This window comes from Lissotriton vulgaris, chromosome 7 (genome assembly GCF_964263255.1).
Source record: "Lissotriton vulgaris chromosome 7, aLisVul1.2, whole genome shotgun sequence".
NCBI lineage: Eukaryota > Metazoa > Chordata > Amphibia > Caudata > Salamandridae > Lissotriton > Lissotriton vulgaris.
The window spans coordinates 1,537,560,131-1,537,572,771 of NC_141695.1; positions in this window are offsets into that span (position 1 = coordinate 1,537,560,131).

Consider the following 12,641-nt stretch of genomic DNA (forward strand, 5'->3'; position numbering starts at 1 on the left):
CTTCCAAATCATCCTTAGTTCTTCTCTTCGTCCAATAGTACCAACTGGTAACACTTCCTTTCCTCTTCATTAAAATCATTTGATCTTACCTGCTCTTCTTTGCTTCTCTATCTGTAATACAATGTGCTTTTCACTAACTACCTGCAAATGAAGAAAATAAAACATTCTCGTTAAGGTTAAATGTCTTGAAAGCAAGCTTAAGGTCCACAATCATGCTAACATTATATTTCTCTGTAAAACCTTTAGTTCTACAAGCTTCATATAATCCAATAAATGAAAGCTTTAATAATGAATCAAGCTATATCGTGGGGCACTCTTACATCTATAAAAGTAACTCATTTGTGTAAATTTAAACAAAAATGACAACTGGTCATAAACTTCAAAGACAGCATTAAACACGTGATTAATTCTCACTGATCCCTGGCACAATCACTGCATTAAATGCATTTTACCACTCCACTTTACAATCTAAACCAATAGATGATTTAATATCAACAATCCAGATGTCTCTGAAAAGAAACATTTTTTAATATGTGCACATGTATATATTAAAACATGCACTAAATTCACTTCCATACCTTCTGTGCACTATATTGCATTAGTATTATTGCATCACACAAGTACATAAGGCCAAATGTAAATATATGTGTGTCCTAGCCAAACGTAGAAGGATGGAGCCAAGATAATGCTACTTCAATTCCCCCTCCGCCGATGGTGACCATGCCATTACAGATTGCAATCAGATTGTATTCCGATAGATCATTTACAATTTACTGGTCTTGATCACGTTTTGTCTGGATTCCTCCAGATGCTTCGCATAATCATAATATCTGCTCTGACCTTTTTCTAACTCTACATCTGCGGTCTTTCTTTTCATTCACTCTCTCTTTTGCATGCTGATATCCCTTCCAAAGCAGATAATTGAATATTGCACAGATTGAAAGGATGATAGGACAACAAATAGCTACAGACTTAACCTGCCTCCAGAGGCTACTCCCTTAATAGCAATTTTCATAGGTGTTCCGCCACTTAAAGGGAATTGTCTGAAATCCACCCAGGAACTTTTAAGTAAAACCAAGTTCTGGTGCAACAGCACTCAATAAATGGGGCGCAGGCTTCCTCCCGTATCATAATGGCAAAACGAGTTGGTTGGGTAGGACAGAGGCCAAAACTAGTAGAGGGAGATTGGATCGTTATTAACTTTGAGCAGGCAGGGATAGTGGGGAAGCTGTTTCAGGAGGGACTAAATGGGGGACCGGGGGTATAAGGGCCCTACCCCTGGGATTCTTTTATCCACCTAGTACCTAGTAGGAGTCTTTGGGGGAATTTTGTACCAACAAATAGGAAGGCGCGCTTACCGCCAAGATTAACTTATAGAGATGATCAGTGCAGTAACATGACTCCACTCGGAACCCCAACTCCACCTACAATGTTATCTAAAAACCTCCAGGTGAGGAGGTAAGGGAGAGTAGCTTAGTGTGTTCAAAAAGATTTCTTCCATTATGCCAATCAGACGAAAATGATCGACTTCAACCCCCCCCCCCCCTGCGGAGTAAGGTCAGAATCTAGGGCCCTGGGACTAATGAGGGAAGCACCTTAAACTGTAAGATCTTAAGCCATTAAGATCTTATAGCAGGGTTAAGAAGGAAAAGCGAGGAACTCAGGTGGCTTGATTTTTTAAGAGAGCACAGTATTGTGGGTCTACAAGAGACATGGGACAGGGAAAATAATTTTTGGGTGGATGGGTATAAGTCCTATTAAGAGCCAGCATGGCCCCCTTTAGCATGAAGAGCGAAGGGGGGTCTATTAACTCTAATTTCACTCAAGCTGATAGGAACTCATTGTATTGTGAATGCTGGATCTTGCAACTGTTAAGCGGTAGAAATCACCCCTGTCAATAGTCAATACAACTAAATTGTTAATAGTACATTTTTATACCTTGTTTGAGAGTACATTTTTAAATGAACATTTATATAACCTGAAATGCTTTTTAAGATGACTATATAACAAAGCAAAACACGTTCTATTCTATTATAATTGTCGGAGATTTTAATGTTCGTTTATGTATCAAGAACTGTCATGTTGCAGATTTTTTAGGACCAGCCAATTCTCTTAATTCCCACTTCGAGCATACACAGCATGGAGAAAGTCTGGAGGAACTCTTGGCTGCAGTAGACCTCATCCAGCCTGGTACAAACACTAGTGAGGTTAGTAACCCTACTTTTAAGGCAAGAGGGTGGGATTCTATAATAGATTATATATTCATCTCCTCTGTATTGTGAACTCAGGTGGTCTATTATAATGTTATTACAATGGATGGTAACTGTTCCTAAAGAAAGGAGGCAAACTCTACAATCTATTCTGGTTGAAATGTAGTGTGTCCAGAAAGATAAATCGGTGGGATCAGGATAAAGGTGGGGGAATTCCTCCTTTTAGAATTGCTGCCCTCACACACCCTTGCGGGTGTTGTGCTTCATCATCGGGCCTTGCTCCTCATCGGGGTGGTGTGTAGTCTCTCACGGGCCCCGCGAGAGGGCTATTTGTCTGAGATCTTTGGAGGAGGTGGCGCAGTTGTGCATGGGGGTATGTGGGCCTCATGAAGATGCGTGCGTGTGATAATAAAATTATCTGACCAGAACCACAATGTAATTTTATTCAGGGGTCTGGAAGATAAATTAAAATGTGAAGAACTGGAGAAAATCCTAAACAGCAAATATGTAGGGTGGATAAGTATGCTCCCGCTGCTCTCAGTCCTTGAAAGTCATGTGAAAGTGAAGTGGGGTCAACATGTTTCGCGCATGTAACGGGTCCCTAATGGATCCTCTGTGCGCTTCGTCCGGACTGTGAAATAAAGTGATAATAAAACCATGGGAGTCAGGGGAAGACACCCTGTACTACTACCATACCTATAGTAAGGTCAATATGCGTCTTAGCGCTAAGAAATACGGATTATCCGTATTCTGGTGATCCCAACCTAGTGGAGACACAAAAAGGGAAAAGAAGAAAATGACACAGTACAAAACATCAAAAAACATTCACTGTCATTTTACTAATGTGGATACATATATCGTGGTAATACTTCTCTACCACAAGAAACTTTACAGCAATCTCAGTGTAACAAGCTACATGATGGTAGGTTACACAAAATAAGAGCCAGTAGTAGGTCTATTATAATGCACAGTGGTCCCATTATGGTGATCACAATCCCGTCCAACTTGAGTTAGGTGGGGGAACTGGAATAAAGGACAAACAAGGGAAACCCTCCACTGACACTTGTTTAAAGACCTCTGGGCTAAAGTGGACTAAAGTAATCCTGGACCTTTTCCTTCAGGAACTTCTGCGAAATGCCGAAGATAACTTAAGCAGCCAACGCATTTGGGGGCAGAGGTTCTTTTGGCAATTTTAGGCCTCTATGCCCAGGTAGCGAGAGGTCTCACGCTGCCCAGTAGAAGACACATTGAAACAGGTGAGAGATGGTTGGAGAATAATTGCTCAGAAGGTCATCAAAAGCTTATCACCGCCTTAAAAAGGTCCCACGAGATAATACTTATATCGCCCTGTTAAAGAAGCCCTATAAGTGTGTTTGAATACCCGTATAAAGGAAATTAAAGAAGAAACATGGAATGAGGTATTAACAGTCGAGGTCCATAAGGATATTTCTGGATTCTGGGCAATAGTTAATAAACCCTTTTTTACTGGCTCAAACATCTCTCCCCTAGAATGTAATATTACAGAGGTTCAGTGGTACTCCCGTTTTAAATCCATATACGAGGGCCCGGCTGGGCTGGGATTCCCTGCTGCTCTTGATCATGATTTGAGCAACCCCTTATTGGTTTTTAATGAAGGAGATGTTGAGAAGGCAATCATTCAAAAGGCCAGTTACAAGGCCCCCAGACCGGATAGTTTGCCTGCCGATTTGTATAAACATAACCTGATACTATGGGCAACATTTCTAACCAAAGTTTGTAATGTGGCTAGTCAGCAGGGATTTCCATCATCTTGGTCCCACTCCACCATCATTCCAGTCTTTAAAAAAGGCCTTAGAGGTGACCCAAGCTGGTATAGGCCCATATCCCTGATTGACTCAGCGGTAATAGTTTTAGGTAGAGTGATTTTAAGTAAACTCTCAGACTGGTTAAATGTTACTCGTGTAATAACAGATCTCCAATATGGTTTTAGAAAAGGTAGGAGCACACTAGATCAGTGTTTACATTTGCACTTACTAGCTGAGAAATACACAGTGGCCAATGAATGTTACAGTTGGCCTTTATGGATTTATCCTTGGCATTTGATCTAATAAATAGATCTGAGCGAGGGGGAATGTTCATTGATATGGGAATGGATTGTTGACTAGTTTATTTTTTGGCGGATCTTCACAGGGATCTTTTTGCAAGGGTGATAGTCAAGATGGCAAATACACAAAGCACTTTAAAATTGGCAGAGGTGTCTGACAGGGCTGCATTCAAGCTCCTCTGCTTTTTACTCGTTATATAAATAACCTAGGAAACTCTCTATGCTCTGCTAGCCCAGATATTCCATGTGTAGAGGACAGGGTTATCCCTGCCCTCCTATACTCAGATGACGGTGTCTTGTTGGCGCATGCAGCAGTAGGGCTGCAGGGGTTATGGGACACTTTTGGGTCCCTTATGCAATCTCTAAATCTAATTGTCAACAAAACCAAATCACACACGATGATAATGGTCTAGAGACCAAAAAAGCTTAAAACCTTTCACTGCAAAGGTGTAGCGCTGTCAAGGGTGACCTCTTTTTTGTTTATCTGGGGTGTTGTTTGATGAAAGGGGCTCGTGGGTTACACAGTAAAAAGCAGAAAAACACACTCTGGCAAGATCCATGGCGGCTGTCCATAGTTTTGCACAACGACTCGGGCCAAGCTATTTAAAGCCATGCTTAATATCTATAGGTCTAAATGCATTGCTGTGCTAATGCGAAGTATGGGTCTGCAATTTGGGAATACAAAGCGACAGAGGGGCTTCAGATAGTTGAAAACAAATGTTTAAGGCTTTGCGTGTTGGTCCCCCAATCTACCCCACCTATGTTATACACTGAGAACTGGGCATTGGCTATGTCTCTGACCTGATAGGGCTAGCTCCTGTGGTATGTTAGTTAACAATGTGGACCAATCCAGAACTAGTACTGAATCAAGAGATTGTCAGGGATTGTGTCCCCATGGAAAGAGAAAGTAAAATTCTGTGGTTGCAACATGTTAAGTAATTTCGGAATAAACTTGGGTGCCCTAAACTTTTCGTCTCCCCGAGAAAAGATTCAGGAAGTGGACCTGGTTTGGGTTAAAACACAATTTTTTAACTTCTTGTCTGTGAAGAGAGAGGTGATTGAGAATATGAAACCCACTGTGAAAGCTTATCTCCTGTTAAAAAACATACCACAGATAGAATCTTACTTGACATTCGTCACTAAGCAGTTCCATCTCGTGTTTTCCCTCATTTACATACTCTCCATTGAATGTGCAAGCATAGTATTTTGTAACATTGTTAGCATATCTGTCGCAGACTGTCACATAGTCATCTCCCTTGCAATGTGCGGAACGTTTCAAGACTCCAACTTCAACAGACAATCGCAAAGCCTCAAAAAGTTTGATCATCTTCCCACCATTAAAGATAGAGGTTCCGAATTATGTCATAAATCTCTTTTGGGACCATAACTGTCCAGAGTCCTGCAGCACACGAAAGCAGTACTGACTGTCTGGAAATATAATGATGCCAAATGTAAATATATTTATGGCCTAGCCAAACGGGGAAGGATGGAGCCAAAAGTATGCTACTTCAATTGTTCAGAGACTCCACACATCTTTAGAATGGGAGCTGAGATACCAGAAATCCAAAGCATAGTGAGACAGCAGGATGGAGACAACTAGCAGTGTAAGTGAACATGGCTTGGACCACCACTGTTGATGTTGGGGCAGGCAAATCATAACAGGAGATAAAGAAGAAAACAAAGCCCACACTGGATGCACCTCCACCCAGTAATTCGTTTGGTGACTGACCAAAAATGGGAGGTTGATGTTGGTTCCAGGTAATTATAGAATGGGAGCCAAAGGATGATGTCAATGCTGACACACATTGTTGATGTGGAATGAAGGGCGCATCATTTTAAACTATGAAATGCTATCAAAAATTATGCCCAGTGATAAAGTTTAAATAAAAATAAAGACTATATTAAATACATATTTAATATAAACATAAATATCTAAATATGTATGTGTGTGTGTGTATATACATATATATGTGCGTGTATACTTTATTTTTAAATGTAGGAGTTAGTTTTTTTGTCTTGCTTTTTTCTGCTGAAATGGCTTTATTTATTGGGAAAGTACTCTCGAAGTAGGAGCAGAAACTGCTAAAATGGAATTGAAAAAGGCTGCTCCATTAGTTTTTAAATCAGACAAGAGAGCCTGGCCCAATGATTTGTGGTGAAAAGACATGTTAATGAAAAATATGAGAGAGAGTTTTGTTAATATGATTTCTACCATCTTGACAGAAATTGAACGGATTGGAACCAGAAACGTGGTCACTCAGGAGTTGCTACCAGAGGGTGCGGATACAGAGAGTGAAAATACATGAAAAGTTTGGGTTGAGAGATTGACACTTCAGTGTAAGGATATCAAGAACAGAGCGGCCCAGTGACATTGTACACATTATAAATATAAAGGAAAATCCGGAAGGGCTGGGGCGCTTACAATATGTGTGTCTACTCTTTGCCCAGACTTTACCTCTAAAGGAGATAAAACAAGTTGATATTGAAAGGGTCCATCTGGTGTGCCGAAGGAGAATTGTGGTGAACAGCAAGACCTGGAGGCACACTCATGAAGTTAATATTTTTCAACAGATTGAGCCATTTGTCATGGAATCCAAGAAAAGGAAATCCAACTGTATATTGAAGGATGACTGGATTCTACTACTCAATGATCCAAACCATGGATTGCAGCTCAGGAGGAATGATCTCAAGCCTACCACAGATAATTCAAATAATAAAGTGACATGGTTCTGGTTGATTTATTTGTGCAGTCTAGTGTTAAGTATGGACCTGAACAGATTATTACCAAGGTGAGAGTAGACAATTTACCAAGACCAATTGAGTAGGGATACAGGCTCAAGATGAAAAGGACAACCTAAGAATATCAGAGACAATGGTTTGGGAGAAAAGGGAGATATCAACATTGACCCAAGAACTGAAGGGGTGGACTAGTTGGGATGGATACATTGTCATGTTTATATCTAGGACCCTAATTCAATATTCCCGATTTAAGCCCTTGTGAGGTTATAATCAATAATATCCCCGATAAAGGCATAAGAATCAGATCCATATTCAATAATAGCCCATCCAGTCCAAAGCACAGCACGGCTACTCCCATCGACTCCTAGAAAGCACAACGCGTTCTTTAAACAAACCAAGCCTCCAGCAGCCCGGGAAAATCCCCCCTGCTTTTGTTTTGATTTGAACAAGAACTCCTGAAGTCCAGAAAGAACTGTTAGTTCTTAGTGGCGTCTTATGTCCAACCTTACGTCAATCCCGGCACCTTCCAGGTATAAAATACCAACAGTTGCCTTAAGCAAACACATGGTGGTTTTGAGCAGAGCGCCCATCTACTTGCCCGAGAGCCCAGCTGATGCAAGAGCCCACGGAAGCCGACCCTCCTGTTTGACGCACTGAGAGAAACGCTGTCTTCAGCCGAGAAAATCCAGCTTCGGTGTTTCCAGCCTACTCTTGCGGGTGGCTGGGATATCGAGTCCTGAGGAAAGAGATACCAGACCTCCCACATTCTATTTCCAAGGTACGGAGCTGACTAAACCCTTGAGAGAATTCTTGATGCAGATTCTTGGCAAAACTATCTTAACCAACTTAACTTAAACTGCTACTTATTCATCCCTTACCATGTATTAGGCTTAGGTCAGGTATACCGGGGTAGGCTTAGTTAGAAGCACCAGTTGAGTACGTTAGTCAATGTATTTGTGTATGTATATATTTTATCCATTTTAAAGTATCATATGGCTAAGAAACCATATCAATGCTTTTACAGTATTATTTCATAATACTTTTTTTACTGTACGCACTTTACTTTACTTTAAGTATTGCAATAGTGGCAATTCATTTCTCTTGCATGAGAAAGAAGACTGCTCAATAAATAACACCTTTTATTGAAAACGCCCGTCTCTCTATTTCTCTGCATTCTGGTGAAACTAAGTATGCACTGCTGACTGAGTGAAATAGCTGCCTATTGTTTTCACACGACTCTAGAGATGCACTCTTATTCTGAGGGAGCAAAGTTGTCATGTTTATGCGGTTGTCGGAAACTGAATCCCTACTTGTCTGAGCCAGGGAAGTTCATCCCTCCCTATCCATTCAAGGAAGTTTCCAGTGACCTCTGAGCTACCTGGCGCAAACCTAAGTTTAACATAGTCAGTAGAGACCTGGATGACCTCAGTCCAACGTCTACACTGCTGTTTATGTTATTCCAATGCGCAGAGCCTATAGGGAAAATAGGAACTACACTACAACATATGTGGGAGAGGGATGTTCTGTATACCCCAGGGGACAGTGGGAAGGACCTACTGGACACATGGTTGCCTATCATGAGAAACTCACGGTCTAGTCTGGTAGGCAGACTGTTTCTGCACAAGCTTATCTCCCAAAGAGAGGGAGGACAATGGTTTAGGGATTGATTTAGCCAATTGTAAATTGTTCTTTTGTTAAATTTAAGGTGAGGTTTTGGGGAATGGCAGGGCATGGGACGACCTTAACATAATAGGTCTACAATATTGTCTTGGGATGATAACTGTGGAGGTAATGTAATTGAAGTTTATAGCACTGAATGTGAAATGTCTACATTTGATCGATAAAGCATTGACAATGTGAGTGTTCTTCAAAGAGGGAAGACAGTGGGGTATGCCTTTGCAGGAGACTCATCTACTGAAGCCAAATTAAAGTAACATGATTGCTATCACATTTATGTGCTGATCAAGGGAGAAGTACAAGAGGATAAAGTGACAACAAGGGAGAGTGAACTTAGCAAGATCATACATGCCCACGTCACAACACACAACTAATACTGCCCCACTCTGGGACAAAATCCCCCCAAAAAAGAATGGGCTCTCCGCCCCCATGCCTGCAGTAGCTACCAAGACGAAGACTAACTGTTTCCAAATCAGCAAAAACAAGACAGAAGAAGTGATGTTCAGAAAAATACCCCTCCGTGGGACTCCACCTGGTGGCCAGTCGTCCTCTGTCGCACTACTATTCCAGCTTTTTATTTTCATTGGCAAGAAGCTGGATATGTCCGCCCAGGTCAATAAAGTCACCACATCCTACTTCCATACCCTCAAAATGCTGAGGAAAATGTTCTGATGGCTCCTTAGTAACACCAGAAGGAAAGTCATCGACATTCCCATCTTCAGAATACTGGACTTTGGAAATTCTACATTTGCCAGAATCACAAAACATCTCACAAGAAGATTGCAAACCATCCAGAACGCAACAGCCAGCCTCATCCTTCCATACAGGACACACATTACACAACACCAGAGAGAACTCCACTGGCTCCTGCTCAAGTCAAGCTTCACACTCACACGTTCAAAGCACTACAGAACATCTTCCTCGCATACCTATACAACTGTATCTCCTTTTATTAATCAGTCAATCAGTCAGTCAAAAAGTACTTTGTTCAGTTTGTGTTAAAACCATAAAAGCATACTAAACATTTTATATCAGAGAATTATAAAACCACAAATTACATTAAAAATATCCAAAAAATTTAATAAATACAATACCTACTATCAAATTAATTTTGGGTGAATTACTTAGGGCCTGATTCACAGAATGAACTTAAGACTCAATCCTAAACTTACTACTATTTTGGTATTCACAGAATGCACTTACTATTTTTGGCATTCACAGAATGAACTTACTATTTTTGGTATTGAAAGAAGTTAGGATTTTATCTTAAGTTTGTCTTAAGTCTGTCTTAAGTCTGTCTTAAGACAAACTTAAGACAAAATCCTAACTTCTGTGAATACCAAAAGTAGTAAGTTCATTCTGTGAATCCCAAAAGTAGTAAGCGCATTCTGTGAATACCAAAATAGCAGTAAGTTTGGATTGAGTCTGAAATTCATTCTGTGAATTTGGCCCTTAAAATCCACATTTCAAGATTGAGGCATCCATGCATTCAGTTAATTCAGATTGGTGCATTGGGACAGGTTATACATAGCTTATTTTTCCTTTTTAATCTAACGGCTGCGGTAAGAAAACTGGCTACATTACAAATTTCCCACACATTTGATAATACCAGCAGATAGAGAAGAGCTGCTTGACTTGCAAGAAGCCTTTGTTTACTGAAACTGGGAGGATAAAACGCTTCCGAATTTGAAGTAGGGGCTCACAGAAAAAAATAAAGTGCATTGTGTCCTGTACAGAGAAATCATCACATGAACATACCCCCAAATCTTCCACCCTTTTCCAACCTGGAGATTCCGCAAGGAGGAAATGAAATTGATTCAACCTGAATCTAACCAGTAGGAATCGATGATTAGGGTTTGTGATGATGTTCAAATATGGTTCAATTGTCAGAGTAGTCTTATGAAAAGGTGATCTCTTACGGTCTGCTTTGCTCACTCCCTTTCTTCTCTAGCCATGGCAGCCATTCGGGTCGGCCCAATTTCACTGTCAAGTTATAAACATATCGGAACCAGGGGATATGATTCCTATGATCAAGAGCTAAACAGTCTTTTAGAATTTCCTGATTTAGCTCTAGTTCCGGGTTCAACCAAGTGAAGATCCTTTTTAAAAGAGGTGCAATGGCAATTCAATCCTCCACAAAACCAGCTCCACACTCCTGATGAACAATGTAATCAGCTGTAGATTGTAGGACAGATAAAATATTTAAAAAAAAATTATTTTCAACAACATGGCTTGCCTTCACATTCCTAGTTCCCCAAATGTCCGCACCGTACATTGCGAGGTAGACGCATTTAGGTCGGCATATTTTCAAAAGAGCTTGCATTGGTCTAGCCCCCAAATTGCGTGCAAAGCCCAAGACAGCTGACGGCAATCTTGCCAGGACATTTCTTTTTGCTAGAATTTGTGGTATCCATGAGCCTTGATCGTCGAATATAATACCTAAATACAGGAAGGTAGAAACCCTGGACAACACATTCCCCTCACAATGAAAGGCTTTAGCCCTTTTAGTTTTACAGCCAATTATCATTATGTGGGACTTGGAGAAGTTGACACTAAGGTTTAAGGATTTCATGAAGGCTACAAAAGAATTTATAAGAAGTTGTAATCCCACCGCAGTTCGTGCTAAAAGGGCAGCATCATCAGCATAAAAGAGTGCCGGGATCAGGCGTTTCCCAACACGCTGAATATCTTTACACGCTTCACATAAAAGTCCAAATTATTAATATAAAGGGTAAAAAGTAAGGGGGCCAAGATGCACCTCTGCCTAACACCATTGGCAATACGTATTCCTCCAGTACAATTGCCCATCTGGCCATATCTCACGGTGGCAGATAAATCCCTATGCAGGTCGGCAAGGAAATAGACAATATTTTTATCAACTCCTAATTTCTGAGGCATAACCCGTAATTTGGACCTGTTCACTCGGTCAAAAGCCGAGGAAAGGTCCATGAATGCGAGAAAGAGTGCACCCTTCTTGGCAACTGTATACTTCCCAATCAGGAGGTGTAAATTGAGGCATTGATCCGTTGTGCCCCTACCTTTCCTGAATCCACATTGCAGATATGGGAGGGTTTTCGTTTCCGCTAGCCATCCCATCAGTTGACTAAGCACCACCCTTCCAAGCACCTTAACTGCGGAGTCGATGAGGGAGATCGGTCAATAACAACTGGGATCCCCTCTGTTTCCTTTTTTAAAAATAGGTACTATTACAGACTCAGACCACGTGTTAGGTAGACCCGATTGACAGGCCTTATTAAAAACATTATACAGTATTATAGACCATGTCCTAACATCGGATTTAAAGAGATCGGCTGGCACGCCGTCCGGTCCCGGGGCCTTATTACACGTTATCTGATTTATGGCCTCTAACACTTCTAGCTCTGAAAAAGATAATGTATACGCCTCAATCTTGAAACCGGAATTAACACAAATATCTTCACCTTCATATACTAGTTTTAAATGATTATGCCAGACCTGCTCCTGGATGCCACAGTCGAGCTGATAATTAAAGGAATCTTGAAAGAAGGGCTAATTAACCACTTCCCAGAATTTGGCACTATTTTTGATGACATCAGTGGAAATTAACTCATTCCAGGCCTCATTTCTAATCTCCTTTTTCCGGTTTATTAAAGCCAATTTGTAGGTTTTCCTTAATGCTGCTATGGTGGGCTTATCCGATGGATTAGATTTCAAAGAAGCCAACAGCTTCCAGTGGACTACTGAACAAATGTGGTCAAACCATCTCTCCCCTAATATATCCTGATCTTTACACAGCTGTTTGATATCTGAGGCGATCTGGGCACAAATTTTGGTATAAGCCACAAGAACATCCTCATCCCCAGCACTTTCATTCATGCAGATAGACATCTCATGACCTGCCGTAACCAATAAATTAGCATGGAAATGCTGTGGTACCACCTGACACCATTTGA